At 41.0% G+C, this 22,705-nt stretch overlaps 1 long non-coding RNA gene across 1 annotated transcript; it reads left to right on the top strand.

Annotated features, from left to right (window-relative positions):
• Positions 1 to 21,491, top strand: LOC118499628. Its single transcript, XR_004902133.1, has 3 exons — positions 1 to 66; positions 1,762 to 2,124; positions 20,666 to 21,491. It is a non-coding gene; the product is annotated as an uncharacterized LOC118499628 (long non-coding RNA).
• Positions 21,492 to 22,705: the final 1,214 nt, after the last annotated feature.

The following is a 22,705-nucleotide window of genomic DNA, read 5'->3' as shown; positions in this document are numbered from 1 at the left end:
CTGGTTCCTCCAGCTCCCTCAGCTCTTCCTTCTACGCTGTTGAGCACTGCGGCCTGCCAGCACCCGGTGAGAACTTGTATCTCTTGCGCGGGGGTACCGGGTGCCCTGCTGGCCAAGCCCCCTTGCCAGGCAGGGCAGGTACGTGCTCGGCGCGGGCGGTTGTTGAGAAGGCAGTCCGGTTACCCAGCCTGCAGCACCACCCCCCCCACCCGCACCCAGTCTCCGACCACGACTTAAGAACAAGAACGAGGTCAGTGTAATCCTTGGAGGCCCTGGGACTGGAGCCCGTACACTGCACACACACGGCCCTGCACTTACCGCCGGGCTTGATGAAAGGGGGCCTGCGAGCCTGGTCCCAGCGCCCCGTCACGACCTAGTCCCTTCTTGGGAAACCAGGATTAATGAAAACGGGCGCCCTCCTTACTGGGTCTCTCTTTTCTCCTGAGAACCCCACTGCCGTCACTGCAGGTCCCCAAATTTGTGACAGGATTCCGGAGTGTCCCCCTGAGCTCCCTTTCTCAGTCTCTGTGTTCTGTCGGGCTGGAGCCTCCTCTCCAGCCGCATCGCCTCACTTTGGATCCCAGTAATCTGGGCACCGCCGCCCTCCCGGCGCCTGAAGGACTAGAGGAGGCGGCACACAGTTCTCACGCCCCTCACCCCCGGTTGGGAGCGGTTGGCGCACAGTTTGCCCCGGGCAGGACGGCGTGGCCGCGGTGCTCGACTCAGGGGAGAAGGAAGGCTAGGAGAAGGCACTGGAGGACCCTGCACCTAACCCACCCCCACCCTGACAACCTGCCCAAACCGGTCCTGGGGTCCCGGTAGACCAGTAAGGGGAGTCGGGCTTGTTTCGGCTTGTTGCAGAACCCAGATTCGGAAAGCCGAGTGTTGGGAACATCCCAAATCCAAGATCTGTGCTAGCTGCAGTTTCAAAGACAGAATTTGGGGGGTGGAGTAGTTAGTCCTCGCTGTCCAAGAAGTTCCTGTTTCACAGAAGAGTTGGTAGCAGAGGGTCTCTAGCTGAGTTGATTACGATGTGCTTTAATTTGCTACTAGATCCAATAAATGTTAATAGATCCCCCAAACATACTCAATTAGTATGTGGAATATAAAATAAAAAATAAATAATTATGTGAGATGGGGACAGTCCTGGAAATTCCAGGCTGTTGAGTCACAGAGTATAAGTGTAGCCAGGTCTGCCCCTTTGACACCTTGTTAAGAGACCAAGACTTAATTACACACAAGTAAATAGAGCATGATTTATGGCACAGGGCAGTTGGCAGCCAGTCAGTTTGGTGTGGGTAGTAAATACAGAAATTGGCCACCATTATTATTGTTTGAGAAGGGCTTTTGGAGGGGGGGAAGAAGGCAATGACTTGAAATAGTATATTCAGCCTTCTATATTTTCAATATTTTGTCAGGCCAAAAAATAAACATAAGTTCTCAGACATAATACCATTAACATTTTGTTAGATGACCTTTTAGACCTTTTACTGTGGATATATGTATAAAATATTTAACCATATTACATATTTTATAATCTCTTTCTCACTTATGGGTATATATGCATGTCACCAAATAGCTACATTATCATTTTAATTATTGAATAACACTTCATTGATATATTTATCATTTAACCAATTTTCTACTAATGGACAGTTAGCTTCTTTCTATTGTTTTGCTATTTATTATATATTATAATCAGGGATGCACTGCACATCTTTTGGGTCCATTTTGATATACCTGTTTGATTATTTCTTTCAGGTCCCTGGAAAAGAAAGTGTTGGATCAAGGTGTGGGCAATTTAAAATTTTGATAGATATTGCCAAGTTACCCTCCATGTGTGTGCCCACTATCAATGTGTGAAGACAGTAAAAGCTCCTATTGGTTCAGTTGGGTAAGACCACTAATGGTTTAAGAAACTTTTGTTCCCTCCATTGACAACGCAATATGAGTAATTCACCTGCACCCTGCACTGGAGAGCTTACTGGTAGAAGAATTATTCCATAAGAGACAGAAGTGGGTTGCAGGATCGCTGAAGAGGAGACCCTGAGTACATCAAAGGACTTGCAGGAGTTGCAAAGGAAGCTGTCGTTGCTCATAGACTCTGTCCAGAATAACTCAAAGGTCAGTTCCCAGTCAGTACGTATAATGGAAAATCCCAAGTTAACATTACCTGAAACACCATAGAAAGCTATCTGTTAAGTAGAAAAATGTGGAGGTAGGTCAAGAATCTTTAGCTTACCATCCTGCAGTGTCTAAGTTGTAACCTTCAAACTCATTGTACAAAATGGTTATCATCAATCATATCCATATTCCAGACAATACTATGGAGAAGAGGAAGAAAAAAGACTTGCAAGCCACCTTAAATTTCAGGAGACTTCCTGTAAGGCAAGCATAAAACACATACAGTTTCATCTCATAGACCAAAATTCTGTTGTATGACCACCCCTTGTAGCAAATTCAGTTCTTTAGCTCGATATAGAGAAGCGACTCTCAGTCTGTCACAGATACCATCGTTTTTTTAGTTTTTAAAAAATCTTTAATTATTTTTCTTTTTAAGTATATTTTATTGATTATGCTATTACAGTTGTCCTATTTTTTTTCTCCCCTTTATCTCCCTCCACCCTGTATATCTCCTTCCACCAGCATTCTCTCCACCACTTAGTTCATGTCTATGGGTTGTACATCCAAGTTCTTTGGCTTCTCCATTTCCTATACTATTCTTAAGTTCCCCATCTATTTTGTACCTACCAGTTATGCTTCTTATTCCTTGTACCTTCCCCCCTGTTCTCACCCTCCTCTTCCCTACTGAGAACCCTCCATGTGATCTCCATTTTCTTTGATTCTGTTCCTGTTCTAGTTGTTTGCTTAGCTTTTGTTTTTGTTTTTTAGGTTCATTTGTTGTCAGTTACTATCCATAGTTTTTGATCTTCTTTTTCTTAGCTAAGTCCCTTTCACATTTCATATAATAAGGGCTTGGTTATGGGAGGGCTCTACCAGGCTGCCGTGGATGAGAATAATTCTACCAAGACATGATCTGCATGGGGAGGAAGGCTGGCGAGTCTCTCAGAGGAGAAAGGTGTTTTAGCCTCTCTCAAAGGGCTTTTATTGAGTTTAGCTTGCATAGGGATGCATGTCAAAGAAAGGAGATATGGTTTACAGATAACATTTCTGAGATCATGGGGGTCCTCTTAAGTCAGGGTCTGGTAGGGTGATGCAGATCAGCTGTAAAACCTTGGGAGATAAACTTGTTTTGTTCTTGGACCCTTAACGTTTAAATTGAGGACATTCTTAGCAAAGCAGGTTTCACAGGATTTTATGCATTCTTTCTTAGGCCTAATTGCTCCTGATGGGGAACCGCCAATCTGGCACTGGGCTGCATCCCTCTTTGGCCTTGTTTCAGGCCTGAATCAGGCGGGGGAGCAAAGCAGCCAAGAGAGGACTTTTTACAGATAGAACGAGGACTCAGGCTATGATAAAGCCGAGGGCTGAGGGTTTTTTGTCCCTTCTTCACAATCCCCTAAGTCCTTCCCTGGGGGCCCCTTTTTGACCATGCCTGTCTTAGGTTGTCTGTCCCTTGAGTCATTGGCTACCAGTCATTGCCTGGGGCCAAGCAGGGTGAAGATAAGTTTTGTCTCCTTAGTGACTTATGGTCCCAAGGTTTCCTAGCTGTAAGGCCTTTTCACCTGTCAGCAGGGTTACAGCCTCTGAAACCAGTCAGGACGGTTCCCAACACTTGGTGATGATGAACTTCTTTAACTTGACTTTATCTGGGAACCACTTTGCCCTTCCATTCTAAATAATAGCTTTGCTGAATAGAGGAATCTTGGATGTAGGTCCTTGCCTTTCATGACTTTGAATTCTTCTTTCCAACCCCTTCTTGCCTGCAAGGTTTTTGGATTTTTTTTTGGGGGGGGTGGGAGTTTGTTGTTTGTTTTTGAGAAATCAGCTGATAGTCTTATGGCAACTCCTTTGTAGGTAACTCGCTCCTTTCCTCTTGCTGCTCTTAAGATTCTCTCCTTATGCTTAAACTTCGGTAACTTAATTATGATGTGTTTTGGTGTGTTTCTTCTTGGATCCAACTTCTTTGGGACTCTCTGAGCTTCCTGGACTTCCTGGAAGTCTCATTCCTTTGCCATACTGGGGAAGTTTTCCTTCATTATTTGTTCAAATAAGTTTTCAATTTCTTGCTCTTCCTCTTCTCCTTCTGGCACCCCTATGATTTGGATGTTGGAACATTTCAAGTTGTCCCAGAGGTTCTTCAGCCTCTCCTCATTTTTTTGAATTCTCGTTTCTTCATTGTGTTCTAATTGGATATTTATTTCTTCCTTTTGTTCCAAATTGTTGATTTGAGTCCCAGTTTCCTGCCCTTCACTGTTGGTTCCCTGTATATTTTCCTTTATTTCACTTCGCATAGCCTTCCTTTCTTCCTTTATTTTGTAACTGAACTCAACCATTTCTGTGCACATCCTGATTACAAGTGTTACGAATTCTACATCTGATAGGTTGTCTATCTCCTCCTTGCTTAGTTTTAATTTTGGAGCTTTGATCTGTTCTTTTATTAGGACCATATTTTTTTGTTTTGGTTCAGCTTTTATGTAGTAAGGGGCTGAGACTTAGGTATTCACCAGGGCAGGGCAACCCACATCTCTGTGTTGTGGTGCTGTATGTGAGGGAGGGGTCAGAAAGGGAACATTGCCACTTGCTGGGCTCTTGGCAGGATTTCATTCACTTCCCCCACTCCACACAAGCAAATTGGGCCCTTCTGATCTACGACCCTGTGAGTCTCTCCAACAAACTCCTGTGGCTGGGAGTTTCTCCCTCTGCAGCAACCCCCACAGGTTTTTACCACCAGAGGTTTTGAGGCTTTATTTCCCCACACTGGAACCCTGGGTGAAAGGTCTGTCTTGCTGCTCAGTTGTTCTTCCTGGTTATCCATATGCAAATGTGGGACCGCCCCATCCAACAGTCACCACCTTGCCCTTTTCGGTACTCCAGCTGCCGCCTTGCTGCACATCCTTTCCACCCTGACTGCTCGTCTCCGCCCCACCTACATGTTTGAATGAATGTTTCTTCTTTAATCCTTGGTTGTTGGACTTTCATACATTTCGATTTTTTGGCAGTTCTGGTTATTTTTTGTTTTAAATTTGTTGTTGTCCTTATTTTGGTTGTGTGAAGAGGCAAAGTGTATCTACCTATGCCTCCCTCTTGACCAGAGTGATCTGTTTTTTCATTTGGGCCATATTTTTTTTTTTTGTCTCAGCTTTCCTGTTATGTAGTAAGGAGCAGAGCCTTAGGTATTCATTCACCAGGGTGGGGTAACCCACATTGCTGTGTTGTGGCACTATGTGGGGTAGGGGTCAGAGAGGGAACAGTGCTGCTTGTGTGACTCTTACCCTGCTTTCAGTCACTTCCTCAGCTACCCACAAAAAATCTGGGCTCCTCTGGTGCTGATTCCCAGGTGGGTGGGTTTGTATATATTCTAGGACTCTGTGGGTCTCTCCAACAAACTCTCCTGTGAGGCTGGGGGTTTCTCCCACTGCCGCAGCCCCCACAGGTTTTTATAGCCAGAGGTTTTGAGGCTTCTATTTCCTGTGCTGGAACCCTGGGTTGTGTGGTCTGTCTCACTCCCCAGCTATTCCTCCTGGCTTATCCACATGTGAATATGGTACCACCTAGTCCCCTAGGCTCTTCCTCCCCTGCCTGGTCCATTACCTTGCAGCGCACCCTCTCTACCCTGGCTCCCCATCTCTGCTCTCCTACCAGTCTGGATGAATGTTTCTTCTCTAAGTCCTTGCTTGTCAGATTTCCATACATTTTGGTTTTCTCACAGTTCTGGTTGTTTTTTGTTTGTAAATTTGTTACTATCCTTTTTTTGGTTGTGCGAAGAAGCAAAGCATATCTACCTACACTTTCATCTTCGCCAGAAGTACCAGTTTTTTTAGTTTTATTGTTAATTATGGCTTATCTGTTACCCTAAAAATGAGGGGGCTAAAGTCTATGTTAAGATTTGATTTTCGTAATCCACCAGAAACCTGTGTCCAATTAAAAAATGACATGAGCCACATATGTAATTTAAAGTTTTCTAGTGGGCACATTAAGAAGTAAAAAGAAACAAATGAAATTAATTTTAATAATGTATTTTATTTAATCTAGTATATCCAAAATATCATTTCAAACAATGTCATCATTATAAAAATTACTAATGAAAAAAGTTATTGAGCTGTTTTACATTCTTTTTCTGTATTAAGTCCTTGAAATAAATGTGTATTTTACTATACATATTTTACTTTGATCTGGCCACTTTTCAGGTATTTGGTAGCTATTCAGCGGTGATGGGACTTCAGATAGTATAGTCACTTTATAGCTCTCTTTTATATTCCTGTCAGTATTTTGTCAGGGAAAAGTAATAGTTCTCAGATACAGAATTATTAACATTTTGTTGTATGTCCTGGAATCTCTTCCATTCATTATGTTCATAAAAATGCACATCTATGGGTAACAAAATGAACTGTTTTGTGATCTCTTTTTTTGTATTGGATAGGTCAGCTCCACTAGAGTCCATTGAGAAGATACCACTTTATGATCTAGAGTCATATACTCTATAAAAGATCTTTTCTAGACTTGTCCCAAGTCTAGATGCCTCTGATATTCTTTGTGGATTTAGCAAACTATTTTAAAATTAGACAAGCAGCTTTCTAGTCAGAAGGCCGAAGCTCTTGTTACTAAAATTTAAGTTCAGTAAGAAAGGTCCTCATGTTCATCTACTTTCTATATTTGATTCTCATTGTACATTTGAGTGTGTCCTATAATGTCACCTCTGACACTCAATTAGCAAATACTGAATCATTACTCCTAGGGGAAATACAAGATTAGGTTCTGGCAAATTTCTGGTCACAGCATTTTCATCAATGATAAATATCGATACATAACCTGTTTTATTATTATTTCTTTCTAAAGACACTTTATTTAGTATGTGAGGTTGATTCATTAATGTTGAGCTCATGGTCAACTGCACCATAACTCTTGCCTGAACAAAAGTTATCTAACACATTTTTTTTTCTCTGTAAGGCACATCACTACCTTCTTATACTCAGGAACATGAGACAGTACTTCTGCACGTGAGTGCCATTTTAAATGGTGAAATCACCACCACCAACAACAAAAAAACACATAAAAATGTTTAAAAAGATGTACTAAATGGACCAGGAACATGACAGTTTTTTAGAGAGCCAAAAATAGAAGGCAAGTGTCACCTAGTTTGACCTCAGCTGGAAATGTGTGCATCAGGTGACTCATATTTTTTGCTGCTTTGTACATGTTCACGAAAGCATCGCAAGTATCAATTCTAGTGAGCAGGCAGTTTTAGAAATACAGAATCCACAATTAGTAGGGAATGACTGTATAATTAACCTTGATGGAGCAGTTATTATAGGACAAACACTTTGCTAGGGATTTGGCATGACATGTAATATTCACATCCACCTTCTAAATAGGTGTTCAAAGCATGTGAACTCTAGCATCTTGGCATTTCTTCCCTTCATCTTAGATCTTCAGCCATGGTCATTGGAATACATGACCATGACTTCCAATGGCTACATGACTTCCTGGCCAGCTGATTTCCAGAACAATGAAACATTATCAGTCAGCTAAACCCTGATGTTCTACAGATAGTCCTGAGATAGTTTCTTTAAAAATGTTTATTTAATTAATATTAATTGTAGGGCCCATATTCAGAAGAGGCTAAGAAAAAATAGATTCTTTAAGGACTGGAAGTAACACAGTTCTGCTTTTCTCCTCCTAGATCCCGTGCCAAACTGTTTCCAAGTCTTGTTGGTGCTTCTTCTGTCATGTCATTTTCATACTGCATCTCCTCCTATTCCCTCTGCACCAGCAACCTGGATTTGGCTATCAGTATGGCTTGCCTGATTTCCTGCAAATCTTCCTCATTCCCTCATGCACATGACTGCCGGGATCATCTTTCTTAAATTAATTTTTTGTCACAATACTGCTCAAATGCCAATAGTGTGCTTCTCATTTTTCCTTCCTTCCTTCCTTCCTTCCTCCTTCCTTCCTTCCCTCCCTCCCTTCCTCTTTCAAATAGAAATATGTGAGCCATGCATATAATTCTAAAACTTTTAGTAGTCACATTAAAAAAAAAGCATAAAAAAGAAGCAGGTAAAATTAATTTTAATAATATATTTTAGAGAGCTCTGGCTTGTGTGGCTCAGTGGATTCAGTGCCAGACTGTGAAACAAAGTGTCTCTGGTTTGATTCCCAGTCAGGGCATATGCCTGGGTTGTGGCCCACTTCCCCCACAGGGAGCACTTGACAGTCAATCACACTGATGTTTCTCTCGCTCTCTTTCTCTCTCCATTCCCCACTCTATATATGTGTGTGTGAGTGTGTGTGTGTGTCTGTGTGTGTATAGATGTATATTACATCTTACATACATCTATGTACATATACACACACACATATATAATATAGAGCCCAGTATAACCAAAAGAATGTGATTTCAACATGTAATCAATATTTTAAAAAATTATTATTTTTTCTTCTATTTTTCTCTTTTTCTCTTTTTATTTTTTAAATTATTTTATTGTTGTTCAATTATAGTTGTCTGCATTTTTGTCCCACCACTCCCCACCACCCCAGCCAAACCTCTCTCCTTTGATCCACCCTCCCCCTTGGCTTTGTCCATCTGTCCTTTATAGTTGTTCCTGAAAACCCTTCACCCACTCTCACCTCCCCACTCCCCTATGGCTATTATTTGATTGTTCTTAATTTTAATAACTCTGGTTATATTTTGTTAGCTTTTTTTTTTGTTGTTGATCATGTTCCAGTTACAGGTGAGATCATATAGTGTTTGTCGCTCACCACCTGGTTTATTTCATTTAGCCTAATGCTCTCCAGTTCCATCCATGCATTCCCAAAGGGTAGGAGCTCCTTCTTTCTCTCTGCTGCGTAGTATTCCATTGTGTAAATGTACCATAGTTATTTATTTTTATTTATTTTTATTTTTAGTGTAGTTCAAGTACAATTTTCTGTCTTTCACCCCAATCCCAGCCCACCCCGGTAGTGCTCCCCACCTCCCTCCCATTTCCACCTCCACCCTTGTTATTGTCCATGTGTCCTTTATACTTGTTCCTGCAAACCCTTCCCCTTTTCCCCTAAAATTCCCTCCCCTCTCCCCTCTGGTCACTGTCAGCGTGTTCTCTATTTCAGTGTCTTTGACTATATTTTGCTTGTTTGTTTGTTTTCTTGATTAGGTTCCTGTTAAAGGTGAGATCATATGGTGTTTGTCTTTCACCACCTGGCTTATTTCACTTACCATAACACTTTCCAGTCCCATCCATGCTGTTGCAAAGGGTAGGAGCTCCTTCTTTCTTTCTTCTGCATAGAATTCCATTGTGCAAATGTACCATAGTTTTTTTATCTAATCATTTACTGATGGGCACTTAGGTTGCTTCCAGCACTTGGCTATTGTAAATTGTGCTACTATGAACATTGGAGTGCATAGGTTCTTTTGGATTGGATTTGGATAGGTTCTTCAGATATAATCCCAGCAATGAAATTGCTGGGTGAAAAGGCGGTTCCATTTTTAGTTCTCTGAGGAAATACTGTACTTTTTCCACAGTGGCTGCCCCAGTCTGCATTCCTACCAACAGTGCACTAGGGTTCCTTTTTCTCCACATCCTCTCCAACACTTGTTTGTTGATTTGTTTATGATAGTCATTCTGACTGGTGTGAAGTGGTATCCCACTGTGGTTTTAATTTGCATCTCTCTGATGGCTAGTGATGCTGAGCATCTTTTCATGTGCCTCTTGGCCCTCTGTATGTCCTCCTTGGAGAAGTGTCTGTTCAAATCCTTTGCCCTTTTATTAATTGGGTTGTTTGTCTTATTTGAGTGGAGTTGTGTGAATTCTTTATATATTTTGGAGATTAAACCCTTGTCTGATGTATCATTGGCAAATATGCTTTCCCATACAGTTGCTTCTCTTTTCATGTGAATACTCTTTTCCTTAGCCATGCAGAAGCGTTTTAATTTGATGAGGTCCCATTTGTTTATTATTTCCTTTATGTCTCTTGCTCTAGGGGACATATCTGTGAAAAAATACCTGCATGGAATACCTGAGATTTTCCTGCCAATGTTTTCCTGTAGGACTTTTGTGGTGTCATGACTTATATTTAAGTCTTTTATCCATCTTGAATTTATTTTTGTGTATGGTGTAAATTAGTGATCAGGTTTCATTTTTTTACATGTAGCTGTCCAGCTCTCCCAACACCATTTGTTGAAGAGACTATTTTTACTCCATTTTATGCTTCTTCCCCCTTCGTCAAATGTTAATTGACTGTAGAGACTTGTATTTATTTTGGGGCTCTCTGTTCTGTTCCATTGGTCTGTGTGCCTGTTCTTATGCCAGTGCCAGGCTGTTTTGATTACAGTGGCCTGGTAATACAGTTTGATATCAGGTATTATGATCCGTCCTACTTTGTTCTTCTCTCTCAAAATTGCTGTAACTATTTTGTGTCATTTATGGTTCCATATAAATTTCTGAAATATTTGTTTTATATTTGTGAAATATGTCATTGGTACTTTAATAGGGATTGTTTTGAATCTACATATTGCTTTGGGTAATGTGGACATTTTGACAGTGTTAATTCTTGCAATCCATGAGCATGATACATGCTTCCATGAATTTTGTCCTCCTTAATCTTTCTTCAGTGTTGTCTAGTTTTCTGAGTACACGTCTTTTACCTCCTTGGTTAGGTTTATTTCTAGGTATTTTATTTTTGTTGTTGCTATATCAAATGAGATTTTCCCCTGATTTCTGTTTCTGATATTTCATTGTTGGTGTACAAAAAATGCCTTTGATTTTTTAAAATATATTTTATGATTATGCTATTACAGTTGTCCTATATCCCCCCTTCATTCCCCTCCACCATACACACCCTCTCCCACCCACATTCCCCTGCTTTAGTTCATGTTCATGTGTCATAAGTTCTTTAGCTTCCACATTTCCCATACTATTCTTGCCCCCCCCCCCGTCTATTTTCTACCTACTATCTATGCTGCTTATTTTCTGTACCTTCCCCTTTTCTCCTCCTTTCACCCCACTGTTGCTAACCCTCCCTGTGATTCTCATTCCTGTGGTTCTATTCCTGTTGTAGTTGTTTGCTTAGTTTTTGTTTTAGGTGTGGTTGTTAAAAATTGTGAGCTTGCTGTCATTTTACTATACTTTTTTATCTTCTTTTTCTTAGATAAGTTCTTTTAACATTTCATATAATAAGGGCTTGGTGATGATGAACTCCTTTAAACTTGACCTTATCTGAGAAGTGCTTTATCTGCCCTTCCCTTCTAAAGGATAGTTTTGCTGGATAGAGCAATCTGGGATGTAGGTCCTTGCCTTTCATGATTTGGAATACTTCTGTCCAGCCTTTCTTGCCTGTAAGGTCTCTTTTCAGAAATCAGCTGACAGTCTGATGGGAACTCCTTTGTAGGTAACTGCCTCCTTTTCTCTTGCTGCTTCTAGGATTCTCTCCTTATCTTTAACCTTAGGTAATGTAATTGTGATGTGCCTTGGTGTGTTCCTCCTTGGATCCAACTTCTTTGGGACTCTCTGAACTTCCTGGACTTCCTGGAAGTCTATTTCCTTTGCCAGATTGGGGAAATTCTCCTTTATTATTTGTTTAAATAACTTTTCCACTTGTTGTTCTTCCTCTTCCCCTTCTGGTACCCCTATAATTTGGATGTTGGAACGTTCAAAGATGTGTTGGAGGTTCTTAAGCCTCTCCTCATTTTTTTGAATTGTTGTTTCTTTATTCTTGTCTATTTGGTTGTTTCTTTCTTCCTTCTGGTCCACTCCATTAATTTGAGTCCCAGTTTCCTTCCATCACTGTTGCTTCCCTGTGCATTTTCCTTCATTTCACTTAGCACAGCCTTCATTTTTTCATCTAATTTGTGGCCAAGTTCAATCAATTCTGTGAGCATCCTGATCACCAATGCTTTGAACTGTGCATCTGATAGGTTGGCTATCTCTTCATCACTTAGTTGTATTATTTCTGGAGCTTTGATCTGTTTTTCCATTTGGGCCATTCTTTTTTATCTTGTTGCACCTGTTACGTATAAGGGGCAAAGCCCTACGTGTTCACCAAGGCAGGGCAACCCAGTTTCTGGGTTGTGATGCTGTATGTGGGGTCAGGGTCCTAGAGGGAATAATGGTGCTTGCTTCACTCTCCGTCAGACTTCAGTCCCTTCTGCTGCTCGTCCAAGCAAAATGGGCCTTTCTGGTGCTAATTCCCATGTGGGTGGGGTTGAGAAGGTTCTAGGACCCTGCGGGTCTCTCCAAGGAACTCTTCTGTGAGGCTGGAAGTCTCTCCCTGTGCCTCAACCCCCACAGGTGTTTTCAATCAGTGTCCAGAGGCTCTATTTCCTGGTGCCGGGACCCTGTGTTGCGCACAGTGCCTTGCTTCACATTTGCCGCCTTGGTTCACAATTGCTGCCTTGCTGGGGCTGCTGGTTGCCACCCCACGCCTGGGGTCTGCCAGCTGCCACCTGCGTGCCCAGCGTCCACCCACTGTGGTCTTCTGTGCCTGGGATGCCTTACTTCCCTGGTCCCACTACTCTTTGTGCCTTGACCCCTCTCCACCCTGCTGCCTGACTCCGCCCCCTCCTACCGATCTGGATAAACATGTCTATTTTAACTCCTTTGTTGTCCGACTTCCATACAGTTCAATTTTCTGTCAGTTCTGGTTGTTATTCTGTTTCTAACTTGTTGTTGTCCCTATCTTGATTGTGCGAGGAGGCAGTGTGTCTACCTATGTTTCCATCTGGGCTGGAAGTCCGCCCTTGATTTTTTTAATAGTGACTTTGTGTCCCCCTCCTTTGCCAAATTCACTTATTAGGTCGAGTATTTTTTGGTGGATTCTATAGGATTTTCTATGTACACTATTATGTCATCTGCAAACAATAACAGGCTTCCTGCTTTCCAATTTGGATGGGATTTATTTCTTTTTCTTGTTTGATTGCTGTGGCTAGGACTCCCAATACTTGTTGAATATGAGTGGTAAAAGTGGGCATCCTTGTCTTGTTCCTGATCTTAGTGGGAAAGTTTTTATTTTTTGCCCATTGAGTATGATGTTGGTTGTAGGTCTCTCATATATGGCTTTTATTATGTTGACAAATGCTCCCTCTATTCCCACTTTGCTGAGTGTTTTTTATCATAAATGGGTGCTATACCTTATCAAATGATTTTTCTCCATGTATCTATATGATTGTATGATTTTTGTCTTTTGTTTATGTGAAATATTACATTTATTGATTTGTGAATATTGTACCATCCTTCCATCCCTGGAATGAATCCCACTTGATCATGGTGAATGATCTTTTTAATGCATTGCTGGATACATTTGCCAATGTTTTGTTGAGGATTTTAGTGTCCATGTTGATCAGCAATATTGGCCTGAAGTTTTCTTTCTTTGTTGTGTCTTTATCTGCTTTTGGGATTAGGATGATGCTGGCTCCATAAAAAGAGTTTGGGAGTCTTCCATCTTCTTGGATTTTTTAGAGTAGTCTGTGAAGGTTAGGGTAAGCTTTTCCTTAAATGGTTTGTAAAGTTCTCCTGTGACAACATCTGGTCAAGGAGTTTTGTGTGTTGTGAGTTTTTTGATTACTGCTTCTATCTCATTGGTTGTTATTGGTCTATTCAGGCTTTCTGCTTCTTCATTCAGTTTTGGAAGATTATATTTTCTAAAAATTTGTCCATTTCACCTAGGTGTTTAAATTTCTCGGCATATAGTTCTTCATAGTAATATCTTACTACACTTTGTATTTCTGTGGTATCATTTGTAATCTCTTCTCTTTCATTTCTGTTTGTGCTTACTTTGGTCCTCTCTGTATTTTTCTTGATGAGTCTGCTTAAAGGCATATTGATTTTGTTTATCATTTCAAAGAAGCCGCTCCTGGATTTATTGCTTCTTAGAATTGTGCTTTTAGTCTCTATGTCATTTAATTCTGCTCTGATCTTGGCTATTTCCTTCCTTCTACTTGCTCTGGGCCATCTTTGTTGTTGTTCCTCCAGTTCTTTTAGATGTAAGGTAGGCTATTTATTTGAAATGTTTCTATCTTTTTTGGTAGGCCTCTATCACTATAAACTGCCCTCTCAGGACTGCCTTCACTGTGTTCCATAAGTTTTGGGTTGTTGCGAGTTCATTTTCATTTGTTTCTAGAAACTTTTTTATTTCTTCCCTAATATCATACTTTACCCATTCATTGCTTAATAGCATGCTCTTCAATCACCATGAGTTTGAGTGTTTTGGGTTTTTTTCCTTAGGGTTGGTTTCAAGTTTTAGTCCCTTGTGGTTAGATAAAAGGCTTGATATGATTCAATTTTCTTGAATTTGTTGAGGCTTGTTTTGTGTCCTGTCATGTGGTCTATCTTTGAAAATGTTCCATGTGCATTTGAAAAGAACGTGTATTTTGCTTCTTTGGGATGAAAGGCTCTATATATGTCAATTAAGTTTGTTTGATCTATGATATTGTTCAATGCCATAATATATTTGTTGATATTTTTTTTGGAAGACCTACCATTTTTGACAGTGGGGTGTTAAAATCCCCTACTATAATTGTGTTGCTGTCAATATCTTTCTTGATGTCCTCCAACATTTTCTGTATATATTTGGGTGCTCCTGTGTTGGGTGCATATATAATAACAATGTTTATGTCTTCTTGGTGGATTCTTCCCTTGCGTATTATGAAGTGACCTGGCTCTCTTTTTGTGACCTTTGTTTTGAAGTCTATTTTGTCCGGTATGATTATTGCTGCCTCGGCTTTTTTTTTATTTTCCCTTTGCTTGGAGTATTTGTTTCCGCCCCTTCACTTTTCACTTCTGTAGGTTTTGTTCTGAGGTCAGTCTCTTGTAGACAGCATATGTGTGTGTCATGATTTCTTATTCATTCAGCTACTCTATGTCTTTTGATTGAAACATTTAATCCCTTTAAGTTTAAGGTTATTATTAATAGGTACTTTTTTAGTGCCATTTTTTCATACCTATGTTTCTCTCTCTCTCACTCTTTTTTTTTCCCTTTTCTTAAAGGGGACCCTTAGCATCTCTTGCAGAGCTGGTTTGGAAGAGGTGCATTCTTTGAGGCTTCTTTTGTCTGGGAAACTCCTTATTTGGCTTTCCATTTTATTTGAGAACCTACATGGATGAAGTTGCCTTGGTTTCAGGTCTTTGTTTTTCATTACTTGGAATATTCCTTGCCAATCCCTTCTGACTTGGAGCATTTCCACTGAGAAATCAGCTAGTGGTCTTAGTGGGTCTCCCTGGTATGTTACTTCATGTTTATCCCTTGCTGCCTTTCAGATTCTCTTTTTGTCTTAGAATTTTGCCATTTTAATTACGATATGTCTTGAAGTGGTTCTCTTTGTGTTCTTCTTGGTTGGGACTCTCTGTGTTTCCTGGATTTGTGTGACTTTTTCTCTTATCAAATTAGGGATGTTTTCCGTCATTACTTTCTAAACCAGACTTTCTATCCCTTGCTCTTCTCCTTCTGGTGTCCCTAGTATACGGATATTTTACATTTCATGTTGTCCTGCAATTCCCTTAACACCTCTTTGTTCTTTCTGAATCTTTTTTCCTTTTTTTGCTCTTTCTGGGTCTTTCTTTATACCTTTCTCCCAGCTCATTGATTTAATCCTCTGCTTCATCTAGCCTTCTTTTGATTCTTTGTACTGTGTTATTAATTCAGAAATTGTATTCTTCATTTCCTCTTAGCCCTTGTTGATAGTTTCTATTTTCTTTTTCATGTTGATATAGTTTGCAGTGAGTTCATCATAGTTTCCCTGTAGTTTTTGGTAATTCTCTGTGAGCTCATTGAAGTTCCTGATAACCATTGCTTTGAAGTCCATATCTGATAGTTGAGTTACCTGTATTTCATTTAGCATTCTTTCTGAGTCCTCTTCCTTTCCTTTCATTTGGGGTTTGTTTCTTTGTCTCCCATTGTTTGTGAGACTCTTCTTGTTAGCCTTTACTTCTTAAATTGATCTGTTCTGACTCCCTGCGTTTATGATGTGAACTTCTATGGTAGGAGACCTGTGAGAATCAGTGGTGCAGTCTCCATGACCTCCTAAACTTGCTGTTCTTAGGCTGTTGGCTCTCTGTATGTATTTGGGTTTTGATTGTTGTGGGGTCATTCTTTGGTGGGTCTTTTCCCTCCAGCTGGTTAACTGAGTGTCACTCCACCCACCATTTCTTGTATCCTGTTGTTCAGATACGAACAGGTTGTTTGAAGCTTGTTCTTCTGTGTGTATGGGGTTTTGAGGCTTCTCTCTCACTATCATTCAGTTGTTTGTTCTGGGTAATTTCTCCACCATTTAGTTGTATTTCCAGATTGGTCCTGGGTGGAGTTTAGGGTGACTTCCACTCACTCCTTCACCATCTTTCTTTATTATATGTTGGTGATTTCTTTGTTGGTGGGTTTTCTATTCCTTCAGGTACACTGGTGTTCACAGCTTCACCTATTCATTTATGTGGTCAGTTGGAGGGGGAAGGCAAAATGGATTAAAACAGAAGGAGTGTATTCTATGAGATTTAAAGTACCAACACATAAAGAAGAGATAAAAGATCCTTTGAATAAATACAGTGTTAACCATGATATTTTACCCAACTAGCCACTTTTTAGGAAGGGGGAAAGAGATAAGACTCTTGTTAGAGCGGGGAAGGATTATGAGTGTAATCTAGAAAACAGTGAGTTTGTGGGAGGTCAGATTATGAGAAATAGTGAGAGTAAAGGATAGAAAATAGGTATAGTGTGTGAGAGACTAGAGTTAACCACAGTAATAAATTGCCAGAGGACAGTGAAATGGGCTATGATCCAGGTGCTGTGTAGTATTTACAATTGTATGAAACAACAATTATTTACAGTAGTACTGGAACAACAATCATATGACAGAATCTATGTGATCTGAATAACAACAGTGGGATGTACACAACCTAGAGTAGTGTGCTATTGGAATACTAGGGAAGCAAAAGAAGGAAAATTAAAAATACACTATAAAAGAGAGAAGAAGGAAAATCAGTCAACAATGCAATTAAACACACAAAATGAAGAAAACTAAACAGAAAAGAAAAAGAATATACTAATAAAATAAAAGAAGTAAAAGTAATGAAAAAGTAATAATAATACAAGTAAAATATAACTTGCAAGTTCTCTGGAATAGTGAAGTGAAATTCGTCTCAATTTCTCAGTTGTTGGTATGATTTCTCTTTGGCTCTGACTCTGGTCCTTTTACAGTTCCAGATCTTATTGTCTCATTTGTAGGGAAAAATGAAAAAATAAAGAAAAAAATTAAAGAAAGGAAAGTCTCCTGCTGACTTTAAACCAAGCTAGTTCTGGTGGTCTTCCTGGCTGCAACAGGCTGAGGGGAGTGGGTTTCATTTTCTCCCTTCCTATGGTTTTGTGAGGATGGGGACCATGTCTGGACCATGCTGTTCTCAGTTGCCCAGACTCCAGCTCAGTTCCTCAGTCCACCACCAGTCCCCCAGTGCCCTTCTGCTCTAGGCCTGTGCCTTCAGTCCACCAGTTGTGCTGTCCTTGAGGTGTACCAATTAGTGGCAGCTCATACACTACCTTCTCACTCTTTGGTGTTCTGGGTGCTGGGCCCTCTCAAAGTCTCTTCAGGGGAGTTCAGCTACCCCACTGAGTTAAGTCTTTCTGGGAATTGCAAACTCTCTGAGCCCTGCTGCTCTCCTCTGCTGGGGGTAGGGGAATGCCTCCTCCTTCCTCTTAGTAAGGCAGTCTTCCCCCACGGGGTGGTGGTGCCCCGGTGCAGTCATGCACTGCCGGCACAGCGGGCATGGGTTGGGGATGCAGCTGGTGGTGGGGTTGGGCACGTACTGTGGCAGATAGGAGAGCAGGCAAGGGTACAGCTGTGGCTGCAACTGGAGGGGTGCAGCCTCGGGAGTCAGGGTGGCTGCTGTGGATGAGTTCCCTAAACAGCCATCAAGAGCCTTTTTTTAAAAACAAATTCCTCTTGTTCAAGCCTGTTGCCTGGCCTCTCACACAGCCCAACTTTCCAACCAGACTAGATACTATATAGGTCAGGGTCAGTTGTGGCTCATGTTTTCCCCAGGTATCACCTGGCTCCCCAATTTTTCTGGTAATGACCCATTTGGTGTCCACAGTCTCAGCGTGTAAACACTGCCCCTGTGCATCTGCCACTTCGTCTTCATTCCCCCCAGCGACTTTAAGTATACAGATCCATTCTGGTGCCACTCTGTCCTCCCTGTTTGGCAAGGAAGGGAGCTGATGACCTGGTTCTCTTCCAAGAATCCTGGGGCAGGCCCAGCATGTGCTGGGCCTGGGGCTACATCCACCCTGGTCCCCGTATTAGTCCCAGGGACCTTATTGTCCCAAAGCACTCTCCTTACCATCTGATTTTTCAATGTCCTCTACAATTTTGGCCTCCAGCCTTAATATATGCTGGGATACCATTGGCTATTCACTCTGTTCCTCAGAAGACTGGCTAGGTGTTCCACCTGTGTGCAGGGGGGAGTGGACTCCACTCCCACCTATCTTGCCATCATTTTCCCAGTCCAGTACCATGGCTTTTTAAACAAAACTATTGTTATCATCATCTACCACATACAACAGCTCATTTTGTTGTCATGGCAACTCAATGAAGTAGTTATTCATTCCTTTAAAAAGATGTTCATTAACTTACAGAAATTCAAATGAAGGTATTTTTTCTGGGAGGAAGGGGGAATATCTATGGCCTGTTTTGATCTTTCTGTTCTTCAGAGTGAGTGTCTCATCACAGTGAGTATGAGTTTTGTGTTTGAATATATGGATTTTGTTTCTACATAACTTGTAAATGCCAGCTACTTTATCTGGGGTCTCAAAGAAGGAGCAGTGATCTGTTTAACTGCTGGAGAGAAAACCTGCATTGTTGTGAACTTAGTGGAAGACAGCATGTTTGTCTCTAATAGGCCGCTATCCTAAGGGGTTTTCCAAGGTAATTTTTTTTTATGCTTGGATTTTGCTCTTTTGTCCTTGTAGATTTTTGAATCTTGAGTCCCAAGTGGGATGCAACCCCATTGTACTTCACTTAAGCTCTTGCTGAATTAATGCTCTGTGCCAGGGACCCAGTTATATACTTTCCAGGCCTTAGCTCTATTAATCCTCACAACCATCCTGTGCAGCAGGAACCAGCCCTATTCTGCGACAGGGAAAATGAGGCCAAGTTCCAAAGCACAGAGTGGCAGGGAAGGGACTCAAATTCAGATCTGTTAACTCCAAAGCCTTTTAACCAGGAAACAAAATGACTTTCCAACAGGGACTGGCAAATAATTATTTCAGACTTTGCAGGCCATGTGGTTTCTGTTATAACCATTCAACTCTGGTGCTATGGTATGAAAGCAACATAGACAATAATCAAACAAAAGTGTTGCTGTGTTCCAGTGAAACTTTATTTACAAAATTGGCAGTGGGCTACATTTGGCCTGTGGAACATGGTATGTGAACCCTTGCTCAAAAAGAACCAGTATCCTGAATTTTGTTTTTCTACAGAATAGCTCTTGAGCTTAGCTAATATTCCTGGAGTTATTTAGATTGTTTTGATCACTATCAGTCTTTCAGGAGATAAAAGGAGGAATATTGGTCTGTTTGGGTTATTGAGGCTGATGCTTCTGAGCCCAGGTCCCTCCCTGCTTCTGGACCCTGCTATACCACAGGAAGTAGCAAAATTGGAGTACCACCTGTTTATCAATGAAAAGATTGAAAAAGGTATTCAGGATTCATCCTTGGTCTCCATTTCCTTCTGCTCCCAGATCCCATTTTACCTTCTTAAAAATGATGAGTTGTCAGTTTTTGGTTATGTGGTTTCAGTGTATTGATAATTACTTATATGGAAATTTGGAAAATATTTTATATAAAAACATTACCTTTTTATTTTTATCATTTATTTTATTGATTTTTAGAAAGAAAGAGGAAGGGAGAGAGAGAGAACAAGAAACATCAATTTGTTGTTCCGCTTATTGATGCTTTCATTGGTTGTTTCTTAAATGTACCCTGATTGGGGGTTGAACTTGCAACCCTGGTATACTGGGATGATGCTCTAATCAACTACCTAAGCCAGGGCTGTTTTTTTCATTGGCGAAATAGGGCTACTCCTTGCTTTGCTTTTTTCCCCTGGATTGTTGTGAGGACAAACAATAAGGGAAACCACTATATTCCAATAAGAAAAAGGGACAGGGGGCCAGCATTCCTACCCCCAGCTTAGTCCTTTTAACAACCTCTTGTGCCCTCAGTTTCCTCACCTATAAAATTGGTATAGCCCCAAATCTGATATGGTTACAACAAGCAACTAAAAATAAACAAAGAATGTCATATTCACCTGTGTACACCCTCAACACTGCTTTTTTTTAAAGATTTTATTTATTTTTATTTTTAGAGAGAGAAGGGAGGGAGATAGAGAGAAACATCAATGTGCTGTTGCTGGGGGTCATGGCCTGTAACCCAGGCATGTACCCTGACTGGGAATCGAACCTGCGACACTTTGGTTGGCAGCCTGCACTCAATCCACTGAGCTACGCCAGCCAGGGCTCAACACTGCTTTTTAAAGAGACCCTAGAGCTAACCTTTTCCTTTTGTTATCAAACAGGCCACTGACTGAAAACTCCAGTGGCAACTGTTGGCTGGCTATGAAGTCTACAAACTTAGAGGGGCTTACCAGGAGTGACCAGGTGAACAGAACCAGAGATTTTTTTTCCAGTCATCTCTGGAAGGTTATTTGGATCATACATGCCCCTTGGGATTATGACTCAGAGGGTGCTAAGTAGTTACACACTCCTTGGATGTGTACTCTGGCTTTTTCACTTGTTTGTAGGATCCTACAGTAGCCACTTAATAATTGTTGTGGCTCAGCAGCTCCTCCTGCCTCTCCCTTCTCCCCAAAGATGTAGAGTTGACTTTGGCAGGGTCCTAAACCCCTAGAGCCTGGGAACTTGACCCCAAGGTCAACTTGACACAAGAATCTTGTATCTAAGGGCCCAATTTGAGGCAATTATGGGTTCGGCCTTCTGTCTTCCCTCCCTCTCTTCTTCCTCTTTCTTTCCCCTCTTCTCTCTCACCCTGACCCTCCCTCCCTTCCTTCTCTCTCCTTCTTCTTCTTTTTTTTAGAAATGAGAAAAACTGTTTCCTTCTCCACTCATTTGAAACAAGAGTAGGGGTGAAAATATCCAAAACAGAACAAGCTCTTCTGCTTTATTTGCTTTTTATCAGAAAAAAACCCAGCAACATTGGTCAATAATGGACGCTCAAAGTTGGAAAACAGAGTCCAAACTTAATTTTATAAAAGTCAGAACATTTTTGAAAAAGCCAAAAGGAATAGCTTCCACTGTTGAGTACTGTTAAGTGCTTATTACTCTTTGTACTTGATACTTTTGTATTATTTTAAAGAACTTGTCCTGTTAAGCCATTTCTTTAAAAAATTCCATAAAAATGCTAAAGGACTATAGAAATTTTTAAATCCTATGTGATTTCTACTTTTGTGGTTGGTTTGTTGTGGAATTTTATTCAATAAATATTTATTCTAACAAGTTTTTTTTCTTTACTTTTTATTCCCTTCCATTTTAGACATCATATCCCCTTGTTCTTTGTCTATTTCATGGCAGATCCTGGGCATAGGGCTTTTTTATTTTAGTTGCTAGTGATAAAAAATCAATTCAAAATGGCTTAAAATGGGGGCACTTCGGAGAAGGGATTCCTTTCATCACTGAAAAGCCAGGAGTAGGTCTCAGGCACTGCTGGTTCCAAGCTGCAGTGGTGTCCTCTGGCATCTTGCCCCTCGTGGCCCAGCCCTGCTTTCCTCAGTGTGAGTGCTTTTTCAGGGAGGCCCGCTCTGCATGTATGTAGTACATACATATATTCCGGGCTTGGCTCTGATTAGACTTGGGTCATATGAGCAACCCTGTACCCATCATAGTGACCAGGGTGGGTAGAATATGCTAATAGGGCAGGGCTAGAATGTGTGTTCAGGAACCAGGAGAGGGTGCAAGTCAGCCCCACTGCTTCCACATAGGGTAGGGGTGCTGAGGTGCAGAGAGATGGAAGGAGCCTCACAAAGGAATATCAGAAGAAAAGGAAATGTTTGCTAGGCAGACAAAAACAAATATGGGCTACTTGCCATGGTAGGACATAAAGGCCTTAATTTGGAAAATTTCAGGAGCTCCCGACAGTCAGATATATCACTAAAAGTGCCTTTACCTCTTCTAGAGAAGAACTGCCTATTCCTGCCAATACATGGGGTATTCATATTACCAGGTGGTGTTTATTGAATGTTTGTTTCCTTCATGCATGTGTCTGCTCTTATGTGTTCATGCTATCTATCCAGTTGGGTTCTGAGGTTTCAGTATTAAAGAATAACAAGGTCCCTGGCTTCCTGAAATTTACTTTCTAATGTAGGAGTCACTTAACAAGTATATCAGTTCTGTTGTTACATAACAACTTACCACAAATTATGAACTTAAAAGAATACATTATCTTACATTTTCTGTGTTAGAAGTCCTGGCATGGCTTACTGGGACCTTCGTAAGACTTCAGTCACAGTGTTGCCAGGGCTGGGTTCTCACTTGAGGCTTGACTGGGGAAGGATTTACATCCAAGCCCACATAGTCACTGACAGCATCGAGTTCCTTATAGG

This window comes from Phyllostomus discolor, chromosome 3 (genome assembly GCF_004126475.2).
Source record: "Phyllostomus discolor isolate MPI-MPIP mPhyDis1 chromosome 3, mPhyDis1.pri.v3, whole genome shotgun sequence".
NCBI classification, from domain to species: domain Eukaryota; kingdom Metazoa; phylum Chordata; class Mammalia; order Chiroptera; family Phyllostomidae; genus Phyllostomus; species Phyllostomus discolor.
Note: the sequence above shows the minus strand (reverse complement) of the source record. Positions and strands in the feature narration are given on the sequence as shown.